The following is a 12555-nucleotide window of genomic DNA, read 5'->3' as shown; positions in this document are numbered from 1 at the left end:
AATTGTCTCTCATAAAGCAAAGTTTTGGGGTGACTTCTAAAAATGCTGCTGCAGAGTGGCAGCACAAAGTCATACATAATTCAAGAACAAAAAATGTGATTGACTCCAAATAAAAAGTAACATGACAGTAACAACTTTGTGCATTTGCAAATCATGCTTCTAATATTTCCTGTCTTTTCTGTATTTCAAAATAAAAGAGCAAGTGGGCTTATATGATACGTGGGCTTAATTGGGTCACTTCTCCTATAGTAATTTATTTCCCACCCCCCCTTCTTTCTTTCTAATGAAAGCTAATTTCTTCACATTAACAATAGATGGTCACTGCAGGTACTGAATTTGATAGTTATAAACAATACAAAAATATGTTTAAATTACAAATTAGGCTTCTTCAACTGGGAAGCACTTATTTTTACAGTGAGCAGGGCCCTGGAGAGACTTTCTAACCATCAGAAGTTCCAAGCTGCTGATACAATGTTGAAATAAATAACTATGCACTTAATCCTGGATTCTATCAGATATAAACATTATGAACAACAGACTGGCTGAAGATAAGCAGAAAGTGGTGCTGTAAGACATATAGTCAACACCATTAAGCATTATGCTACAGAAGAAGGGAGAGTAAAAATCAAGGACAAAGTGATTAATTAGACAACCAGTTATTTTATAAGCTTACACCTGCTCATTGAGAAGCAGTTCTGCTTGTTAAAGGCTTTGCTAAAATATACAATCCAATCAAACACAATATTTTTTCACTTTAAGTTTTATGTCCTTTGTCAACTTAACAGCAATTAGATGAATAATTCAGTCATCTGCTCAAATCCATTACAATGAATCAATGAAAATTTGAAATATGTTTGCACATTATTAGCCTTTAAACAAGCACACCAATTGCATATTTTTAACTGCATGTGTAGACTTTTACATCACTGAGTGTACATTTCAAGTCTTGAGCAAAGTAAATAGTTATCTTCATTAGAAAGCTCTGGGGGGGAATAAAAGATGAACTAACATTAATAGCCTTGCTTCTTTCCAGTTAATCAATGTTATGGATTCTGCAGTACAGTCTTATCGGCTTGCTTTTTAACTTACAAGGTCTTAACAGTTTTATGTGGTTTATATAGTAATGGCAGCTCAAACTGTACATTAGCATTTTTTCTGCGGTATCACAAAAAGCAGAAGTATCAGATTGTAACAAAAAATGTAATCTTTAAAGTCACTTGTAGGACAAGTCATGGATATTAAAGGGTGTTTTGGAGAACAAATTTCTTGGTGTATGACAAGCTAAATAATTCCCCAAGTTTGGTGGCTAGCCATGGCAGGCTTGGTACAAAGACATAGCTAGTCAACATGAACAGAAATCAAATCATTGTTATCTGATCTGTGTATGCTCCAATTCCTAATCTCTTACAGTTTGTGAGAATGTTGGGGCCTTTCCGTTATATGCAATAATGGGTCCAGGAGAATCTTAGTAATCCTTGACTATAGAAGCATTCTGTTTGTCAATGCAAGACAAAACAGCACCAGTTGGCCACTCAGCGGTGAACAAGTAAGATGAAAGCAAGAACAACCACTGGGAGCTTTGTTCTGGTTTGAACAAGTTAGACCCCGATTATGATATGTCAAGGTCACTGCGTAAGAACAAATGGACACCATTGAGGATACAAATTCAGCCTAAAACCAGAGAGCTCTGCAGTCAATCTTTGGTATGTTTTCATTAAAGGCCCACATGATGCCTATTTAATGGGGAAAACAAACATAATGCGGCAAAAGATCTCCAAATCTATTCTGTATGGCAGAATAGATTTGGAGATCTTTTGCTGCATTATGTTTGTAGATACATAAAGATTAGGGATGGGCATGAATATTCCAAGGAACATTAGAATTCGATTACTTCTGAGAGTAGTTGAACTCTTTGAGATTTATAAAATACAAATATAAACGCATGACATTATCCTCAAGGTTGTGACATTTGAAATCACATGGTACCTCTAGCACCACCACCCCACTCTCACATGGTATCGCTGGCACTAGGATGACAGTCACGGATTTTAATTTAAAAAATTGTCCTGGTGTCCCAACAACTCTCTCAAGATCATTTAAATGTCCCGGTTTTAAGCTTTCCTTTGTTAAGGCTGAATTAAAACTATGAAAACATTAACAATAGACAAGGATTGTTTTATGCGATCGTTCGCATGGAGAAGCGAACATTTTAATTATATTGGTAAACCCTAATTTCTGGTAACTATATGCAATACAGTAATGCTACTATTACTATTAATGCTACTATGACAACATAGACAAAAGGCATGCAGTGCACATGCGTCAGTTGTGTGCCCAAAGAGACTTTAAGTTGATTGTGAATCCAAGGTGAATTTGACAAATGCCATGCAGATGTTTCTTAAATTTACTGACTGCAGAAAAATAAAAATCACTAACTTGAAAAATTACTGATTAATACAACCACTACCTGATCCATTGACAAAGGTGACAGGACAAGGTTTTTTTTTTTTTTTTTAACAGGAATCCCATATAAAATAAGTCGATGTTGCACACGATGTTATAGATGTGCGATTAATTTATTTAGCAGACTTATACTGTAATTGATTAAGCTTATATGGAGGTTATCCAGAAAAAAAATGCTGAAATTGTGAAAAACAGTTTGAATAAGATATGGATCCCAAAGTTTTGTAGGCATATTCACAATATTATATCAACATATTAGTTGTTCTTAAGAATACGTTCTGCCAAGTTAGTTACAATCAGGGGGGTACATATACAGCTATGACTGAATATTTCAAACTGATATGCTAACACACATGACTACACAGGACAGATTTCAGCAACACATACAGGCACTTTTAATACTGGAAAGCAGTTTAATTCTCCCTCAGAGAAATAATAATGGAAAACATTTGGGATACTTATTGTCAATATTGTCAACGGCAAATCTGGAAATTAAGTTTAACAAATAACATATTTTAAAGTGATGTAACTTTTATAAATATTTTTTCCAATGTCCCAGTAGCTGGCACCCCCCCTGCTCTCATACAGTAATGGTATCAATCCCCCCACAGACACACACTTAATTTTTTCTAATATTTTCAAATGGAGAGAGATAAAAAAAATTAAAATAATGAAAACATCTAAAATGCCCATCCCTAATATATACATAGAGAGAGACAAGGGGGGTATAGCGATATAGATATATAGGCATGTTTTTTTTTTTATGTATTTTAAGAGCGCTTGCTTAAGTGCTTTCTGCATTGTAAATATGGCTGTTAATTTCATTATTGAGGCAGGAAATCTCAGAGCTTACAGAGAACATGAAAAGATTTGGGGCTTCTGTCTACATTTTAACTATGATTGCTTGGTAGTAGAAATCTTGAAAGGAGGTACTTTTTAAAAGTGATGAAGTGATGCTTTCTTAGATTATATTCATTTTAATTAGTTATTTAAAAATGTAGTGCTGCCAATAGTCTTGGCATTTGGCAGTAAAATGCGTAATTTTATTTAGTCATATCCATTGCAGCTTGAGTCTTCTTTATATCACTGTCATAATAAGAATGTGTAGACAAGTTGCAACGGTCTCATAGGACAAAGAGCATTCTTCCTTCCAGTATCTGGGTTAGGGTTAATATAAAATACTATAGATGTGGCTAGCAGTTCCACTGTACATTTCCCCAATACATTTTTGCCATTTGATTTAACTCATTTCAAGTATCTGCATATAGGAACTTCAGAACATAATAGAATGGCTCAGCATGAAAACAAATAACATTGGTCTGAAACCAAGGGAGCTACAATACAGTAACAACACAGCTCCTCAATTAGCCTGTAGGCAAATATAGTGCTTATGCATGCGCAAACAGTGCGGCTCTAACCCAGGCGACTATGACATCCTTCAGATCATCTTTATTCTATTACACTGAAACAGTGCAGTATGCACAATTACAGTACTGTAACCCCCAATCCCTGGCAAACTTATACAAGAGGGGAAGAAAGAATATTTCTGCTCCCACAGAATCTCAGATGCTTACAAGCAATACTTCCACTTGGTGTTAATGGCACAATTAATCAACGACATTCTTTTATATAAGGGGATTCTACTCATGTCTTGCTTCCAGTCATAATTTTTATACCATGTATTGAAAGACAGCTTTCACCATAAAAAGTTCCAACATGTGTATGAGGTGCTGTCAGCAGCTTCAAATAAGCCTGGGTAATTTACTGTGAGCAAAGAGACTCAGCTCAGCCTTACCTATGACACTCCTGAAAATCCAGTGCAGTGATGTATTAGAGTAATCCAACACTCAGATAATGAGGCCCAATGACATCTTTGAGATGCACAGCATCAATAAAATCTTTTCTGAAAAATACCCTAATTGAAAACTATAACTGTGACAAAAGCTTTATAGTTTGAATGTGAAGAAATATTTAAATCTGCATTTTATAATTTATATCTGTGATTAGAAACTAATTCAGCACTAGAGAATTCTTCTCCTTAATCATAAAAACAATTGATTTTGAGAAAGACTTGCATCACCCCTAAAGTACAATACAAAAACACAAATAAATCCAAAGACAAAGAGGGTAAATGGCTTTCATTACAAAATCATACAGTTCTTACAGTTCAAACATAGGTGTTCCAGCAATCTCAAGGAACAGAAAGTGCTAGAACACAATTACCTAAAACCCTAAATGCTTTTTCTCCCCTCTTCTTGACAGTTGAAAGAAGTTACACCTGTCAACCTTGACTGTCAAACCATCATCATAAGGTTCAACACCTCACTGTACACATCCCGCATTCCACTGTGGTCAAGCATGGGAGACACTATGACTGACTCACTCCCATTATTTATTTTAACGATTTCCTTTGTGCTATGAAAATATCAGTCTTGCATGGTGTAATTCCTGAGGTTATAGTGTGTAGACAAGTATTAAATCTCAAATACACACACATCCAATGTGGTAGGAAACTCAGGCCTCTCAATTTCCTACCAGAACATAATGGAGAAGACAGCTGTGGATTCTCCCAGCACATTTAAACTGAGAAACAAGTCTTCCTATCAGCTTGTGCACTGATCTGCGGTTAAGTCTCTACCCGCCCGTACACCTTTTGATAGTCTGAACTGTTCCGTTGACATATTTTGACACACTATGCGGTAATCACATGAGATATCAGTAGATGTCTGACAACTGTAGTGAAAAACTGTAAATGATTATGCTTCATTCGGGGACAGATTTAACCAAGCTACTTCTGTTGCAGCAGTGGCAGTTATAGGAACGGAAATGGGACTTCAGTTCAAATTCAGACACATTCCACTGGAACTCAGGCTGGGTCATTCTGTTGAAGGTCAAGGTTAAGAAGTATATATGTACATGTATGGGGGAGGAGGGTCTTGACTCCACACAGGGTAAACAACCATAACACAATCCAGGCACATTACATTTGATTTGGGGAAAACAAGGCAGGTTTCAGTGCAGCCCACCGAGACCATGGGCTGTTGTCTGCTTGTGTGTGGACTGCAGCAGCTGATTAAATACACCCTCCTGGGACCACTACTTCAATGGCAGTTTACACAGGCCATCATAATTTCATAAGAAACAAAGTGTCGTCCTTATCCTCATTCCCAAGTCTTCCCTCATGTTTCCCCTCCAGCTGCATTATAATAAAAAACTATATAAACTCTATAAAAATGCTATATCAAGTTTATTCTTTATCTTAACGACAAAATCCAAATATAGAAAGTATATTTATGAAAGTCCAGGATTTAGATAATTTCATGAGTAAATCCCACTAGATGAATGTATCATTGTCATAAATGCTTGTTTATTTGGCAATTTTCCATACAAATGACAACTGCCTTTATGACAAGGTTAAGACCTGAAGCTCTTTCAAGGAATTCAATAAATGCTACAGATTTCATTTGTGAGAAATGGCCATTAGCATCCACTTCACCAGACCAAACTTCCCACTTTTATATGATCCATATATAAAGGAAAAAGAGCTTGGCAACTTCAGAGAATCTAATCAAGTGTGCAGTTAGCATCTAAATCAGTGAGCAAAAGAGAAGCAAAACTAATGTGTGAAGCACTTAAGTTATGTACCTTCACAGGTAGAACTAAGTTTAAACAAGTACGTTGATCCAGAAAATCTGTTAATAGAACAGAAAAGCTATTGTTCCCATGACAAACAAAAATATTCACCTGCTTTTAATCTATTTGGAATTACATATGGGTTACCCAATGGCCCTTGAAATTTAAATGCAATAAAAAAAAACTTGCTGGGACAGGGGAAGAGATGAAGAACATCAAAGCCATTTGGCATCACAAGAAACCAGAAACAAACAGTATCGTAGGTACACAAACTCTAGCCCTCTCTCTGGGATATTCTTCTACAATTGTTTTTGTCATTATTCGAAGGGCTCCATGCTGACTGATATCAAATATGGTGCTATTCAAGCACAGAGGATGTACCTCCTTTAATAGAAATAGAGCAGGGGGGATTAAGTATGCAGTGAAGGAAATATTGGGATCTCTTGGGGACCTTTTGAGAAGATACATCAGAATTAGTAAAGGTCAACAGTACAACCAATTGCTGACCAGATACAATAATACATAATGGTCTGACTACCAGACAGGACATGACAAGATGGGGATTTAGTTACTGCATCTAGCAGAGCTCTACAGAATCCCATAATTGGATACAAGGTTATCTTGAAAGCATGAAGTAAATGTAGCAATTTCTAATCAGCACCTGTGATAACCTGCTCTGTTCCCACTCAATCAAGTCCATCTGCTTTGTCTATTGCTTCTTGTGCCAGCACTGTAGGCAAATAGCCTAACTCAAAATACATTTACCACTGAGTGCTCCTCTAAAAACACCAACAATAAAGATAAACAATGGTATAGAACAAACGGCATGTGCATGTGCACACAGCAAAAGACTGGCCAGGCGATATGTAAAATGCTTCGCTATCTTTAAAAGATCTCCATTGTAAAATCTAAAAAACCCAGTCGCTGCAGGGCAGATCTGCCTTCTGCAACTTACACTTAGGCCTGGCTTCCTGAGTCGACAGATTAAAAATAGCTGCAATCCTTGCAACGAGAAGTCAGTCTGATCCAGACTGACACTGCCTGTCTGACCAAATGAATACCATCTTAAAGTTACACAACGCTTAACAACTTCATGGTGAAAGGATCTATTTCAGCACATGACTAAGCATTTGCTTTAGGCCTTCCTCAGAAATTACTAACACTAGTGTTTTTTCAATGTCTCCGAATCAACGTATATGAAGATATTTACACCACAGTTCAACATTGAACAGGTCTCTAAGGACAAGACGTTTCACATTTGAAATTGACATGTGCTTCAGCCAAGGCTGTATACCAAGATGTCCTTAAAATACTGCTCATGTCAAGATGAACCAATTGAAATGCTTGCTACAGGATTAGTCTGCAACCAAAATAATGAACTACCAAAAAGTAAAATAAATTGATAACTGGCTTTCCAATACAGAATGTATCAATTATGTGAATACAAGATCCACTGCCATTTAACATAATGCTATATTTGCTGTTTGCAGGTCACAAGATTTGTCAACCATCTTAATTCACCCACTGGTCGCGATATGGAATACAACTCTTTAGAAACATTAGTCTTCAGACTTCATGTTTTGCCGGACACCTCTTGTGCACAACAATCATAGCAATCTACTGAAATACCGTCTTGGCAGGGCACTAATTACTGGCACTAAAACAGCCTGTGTGTACCTGGTTTGCAATGATCAGGGTCCATTCATTAAAATGTCAGCATCAAACTAAATCAGCTGACTTTCAAAATGCAACCTCTCTTTAAAAATGTGTGAGCCTCATACTTTTTTCTCCAAATGAAATCACTGACAGAAGGCCACAAACCACCATATTGAGTAAAATCTCATGGGAAGGCTACTCAAGCAAGTCAGATTTCTTCTCTTTTGAGTCAATTCAATGGGAGATCTAGCAGAGATGGTGGTAATGCTGGCAATGTTTACTGGCAAAAACAAATTCTTGTATGTGAATAGTAAGTGTAATTTTAACTAGACCAACTGCTGTCCATCAAAGCACCACATATAATATAATAATGCATAACACATACCTCAACCTTGGTCTGAAAGACAATCCTGTAGAAGTGATGTTAACTTCTGAAACATTCACACTATCATACTTACACAGTCTGGTGACTTAATATAGCTATGAACCCAGACACCTGGGCATGACAGGTTGTAATTACTTGATGCACTTCTTACTGAAAATAAAATAAAATAAATCTAGAATATCTTAATTTAGAAATGCATCCTCTACAATGCTACTTTCATCACATTTATACAATGTTCACTATGAAAACAGATCAAAATGTGTGAAAAACCAAAAAAGTATATTTTAGGACATGATATTAAGATACTGGTCAAATTCAACTTAACCTCATATACAAACCATTCTTCCTTAGACTGAACTGCAATCGTACACTGCAGTTACCCGCAGTAGCCCTGTTGTTATGTGCATGTTTGTGCCATTGAAATAACACCTTTATTAAATAAATCAAAGTAAAATTCCAAAACTGTCACCAATGTCTCTAAACTAATAACAAACAGTGCCTCGGTAGACCAACACAGGAGTTAACACAGGAAACAACTGCAACAGTTGTTGAATGTATTAATGTAACAGGTATCCAAGCTACACCAAACAAATAAATGAATAAAGGTGTATGCAGAATTAAGGAGAGTGGTACATTGAGGCCACTGTCTAAGGTACATGTATAGGTCAAGCCTATAGAGGTAGAAAAAGTGTCCTGTGTCTTTATTTGCAGAGTGCTTATGATAACACAATGATCTGCCCAATAAGAGGAGAATCAGAAGCCTTTGGTACAGGAAGTTTTATGTATGCTAATTAAGAAGCGTGTTTGAATGAATTTCATTGTACTGAAGCAAGACTGGATCCTTGCCCCCAATGCAATTTAAAGAAGAAATAAAAGTAAAGTAGATGTCAGTTTTGATTTGCAGAACTTGCACTCTCGTTAGAGGTGGGAAAGCAGGACCACCGTTTACAGTCCCATTGGACCCGGGGTTCATACACATGGCATGTAAACAAATGCTTGAGAGGGTCTATCGATACACAGATTGAACACTTCTGGACGTGTGGGACACCAGCATTCACCAAACAAAACAAAAGTCATATTTGCAGGGGGGTGGATTTGCACACAAGTATAGTGTGTGACTTGGGTTGTTATTACATCCCCTCCCCCTTCACCGATTTCCAAGCACATTTACCCATTAATTTTCCATAAATTCAGGCTGGACGAAAGGAAAAAAAAAGGGGGGGAAATAAAATCATCAGTATGTCGTCATCCGACTCCACTTATAATACATAGAAGTGCAATGAGGTTGGTTCAAGTGACTACCCCCCCCCCCCCATACAAACAAATAAAAATCATCATCCTTTTATTTTTCTTAGAGCATCGGATAGTAACCAGCCTTCTGATCGACAATCGCGATGAAACTGAACATAATCGACTGCAGAATAATCCAAACACAGTAACCGCCACAAAGAAACTAACTCCTGAGCAAGAAAGCAGTACAAAAGAGCTCCTGTTTTAGGCTGGATTTTCGCTTTGTAACTAGGCTGTCTGCATGTCCGCCTTCCACACACACACACAAAAAAATACTGATTGCATTAAAGTGGGACCTCCACAGGAGCGGGTCGCTTGAAAACGAAAGCGATCGGAGGAAAGTACGGTTTCGGGGATATTTTTCTACTACTGTTAGAAACCGTGAGAAATTATTTAAACCCCTAAATAATGTACGCAGAGAAAAGAAAGCACATTCCCTCCTTCAGCCGCTCCCATCCCCCACCTGCACCCTCTCTCTCCCTCTCTGTCCTCCATCTTTAATCTGCGCTCCCGTCTGCCTTTTTTGTCAGCCCGCAAAAAAATACTCGAAACCCACACCGACTTACCTTGGCCGTCCATTCCGGTACCGTTGACCCCTTTCCGTGAACAAAAAATCGAAAATATTTTTAAAACGGCAAAGATTTTTTATTGGAAATTGGACCGCGAGCGGAACCGCGCCTTTCAGAAGAGCAGCAATCCTAAGCCGCCATCTGGTGGCATTTTCCACAATCGAATGGCGCAATTGCAGACCGGAACCAGGGCGCCCTCTGGCGGACACGGCGGGGAACAGCAAAGGCGCGCCCAGGGGCTGAAGGGAGGGCTTGAAAGACCCCGCCGTTCATGGCAGCCAACTGAGGAAAGCGCCCGTACGTGAGCAGGGGCGGGATCCTGCGCCGAGATAGCAGGGAGGAGGGACCGGCGTTTACAGTACGCGGGGTTGTTTGTTTGCTTTTGCATAAGTGGCGATGCTATAGATCTTCCAGGAAAGGGCACGGGGAGGTGGGGGACAGGGGCGTGTTATGTTCTCAGGCAAGCAGCGTTAAATTATACCCGGCACCTGCTTTCGTGCATGAATAAATACATGCATGCAAAGCCGCCGCGCAATTGGCAAAAGGTAAACACTCCAGACTGAAGCCAGATCGCCTTAAAAAAGAGGCAGAAACTGTTTAAGTCAGATGTGCGCTTCTGTGGTGTGACTGCAGTAGTTGGAATCACATGGGGTGGAGAGGAGGGCAGGCACAGATAGCATGCATCTTCTTTGTTTTGCCTTTACGTTTGTGTAATAGGACAGCATCACCACACACACACACACACACACACATATATAAAATGCAAAACAGTCCACATCCCATACACAAGTGTGCTCCACAAGCGCATTCCCCAATGTTTGCTGTCCATCAACCCTGGTTGCATGTATTTCCTGAATGCTGCTGCGCTGTAATTCGCGGTATGACCTCAAGACACCTTTATAGCCCACATACATGCACGTCTAGAATATTTTCTTTGTAATTGTTGTTAACAGATACAATTGCATCTATGTTGTGAACAAATAAAGCGGATGAAATTCAAAATGCTTAAAGCCTTTTTGTTGGTCTTTATTATTGTTGAGGATTTCATCCACAGACTTCATATTTCTCATATGTTAGGACAATTTGAAACATACATGACCCTAGTATATCACACGGGCAAGACCCCTGTTGCAAAAATCTATCTGTTAGTGTTACGTAATCTATTATTATTATTATTATTATTATTATTATTATTATTATTATTATTATATAAAAAAAATTACAAGGGTTCTTCTTATTCTTCGTTATTATGATGATGATGTTCGTATAGTCAAATAAATGAATGTCATGCTATTAGCTATTCATATATTGAGATTTATGCCGGTGACATAAATATAGTTATTCATCTCAGTATTATACCTTGTGCATATTTCTATTAGAAGCATTAACCACAGACTAGGTTGTACAAAGGAATGGTACGTTACATCCATTAAATAAAAAAATACACTGAATAGTGTTGACCATGTGTGCATAATAGTAATTTCCTTCTAAAGTTACGAGTTTCCACAACACTCCCTCTACCTAACATTTTGGAATATATTACAATTGACAAGTCTTTTATTATGATGATGTTTTATTCTTGCATATGACTAAGCATAATATGAAAGAAATGTTTGAAAACAAGGTCTTGTTGCGCAGAAAATGTGAATGAGGCTGGTTCCATGCTTTGAACATATTGCTTCAATTTCAATTTCAATGATTATCCGTTAATGGCACATTTCTGTAGGGACTTATGATGAATCTGAAATTATTATTATTATTATTATTATTATTATTATTATTATTATTATTATTATTATTATCATCACAGGCTGAAAGAATACATAATGATGACTGTAAGAAAGAAAAACTGGGCATTGCAATGTTTAATCTGCTTTGTTTTTGTTGTTGTTTGTTTCAGACTCATTTGTAGAACCATTCAGTGTTATGTTTCACAATAATTAAAGGCACCAGGAACTGAATTGTGAGTCTTCTATATAGGCCTTTAATGTCAACTTCATGCAGTGCTTTTACATTAATTCTTGTCTATGGCATATTATTTAATTATCCAAGAGAGACAAATTAATGCAGTATTTTTTATTTTTTTTTAGAAATCTTGAGTTTTACCACAAGTATTAACATTGTTTATAAACAATTAAACTATTAGTATAAAGCCACATACAAAGTCAATTGTAGCTGCGTTTGTAAAACAGCAAAAAAAAAAAGTTTACATTGAGACATTAAAACAATAACAACAAATAAAGTACAGACTTTACTGGGCTACAATACCTTTGCCACAGTATTTCGTATAGACTATTGCAGATAATGTAAATGAACGTGCATCATTTATTCCACTAGACAAAATAATTAATTTGAGATATGATTTGAGATGTGGGTTAGGATCTGGGTTTAGTAAACTTAATTAACCTACAATACCATATGGCCCACTTATGAGTCATCTGTTTATTCTTATTTTTTCAGTGCTTTCTGGGAGTTTTCTTTCATTGCTGCCCTTCAGTGGACTGCAGCACAAGAATACTGTGTCAATGGGGAAATTCAAGCATGACAGTTTAGTATATG

At 37.3% G+C, this 12555-nt stretch overlaps 1 protein-coding gene across 1 annotated transcript in view; it reads right to left on the bottom strand.

Annotated features, from left to right (window-relative positions):
• stag1a (STAG1 cohesin complex component a) overlaps positions 1 to 10164 on the bottom strand; it is a 44327-nt gene extending 34163 nt beyond the window's left edge. Inside the window, exon 1 of the mRNA XM_066708902.1 lies at positions 9994 to 10164. The gene's annotated coding sequence lies outside the window, so the exon portion shown is untranslated. The remainder of the gene's footprint in view (positions 1 to 9993) is intronic.
• Between the last annotated feature and the right edge of the window lie 2391 nt (positions 10165 to 12555).

This window comes from Amia ocellicauda, chromosome 7 (assembly GCF_036373705.1).
Source record: "Amia ocellicauda isolate fAmiCal2 chromosome 7, fAmiCal2.hap1, whole genome shotgun sequence".
NCBI classification, from domain to species: Eukaryota; Metazoa; Chordata; class Actinopteri; order Amiiformes; family Amiidae; genus Amia; species Amia ocellicauda.
Note: the sequence above shows the minus strand (reverse complement) of the source record. Positions and strands in the feature narration are given on the sequence as shown.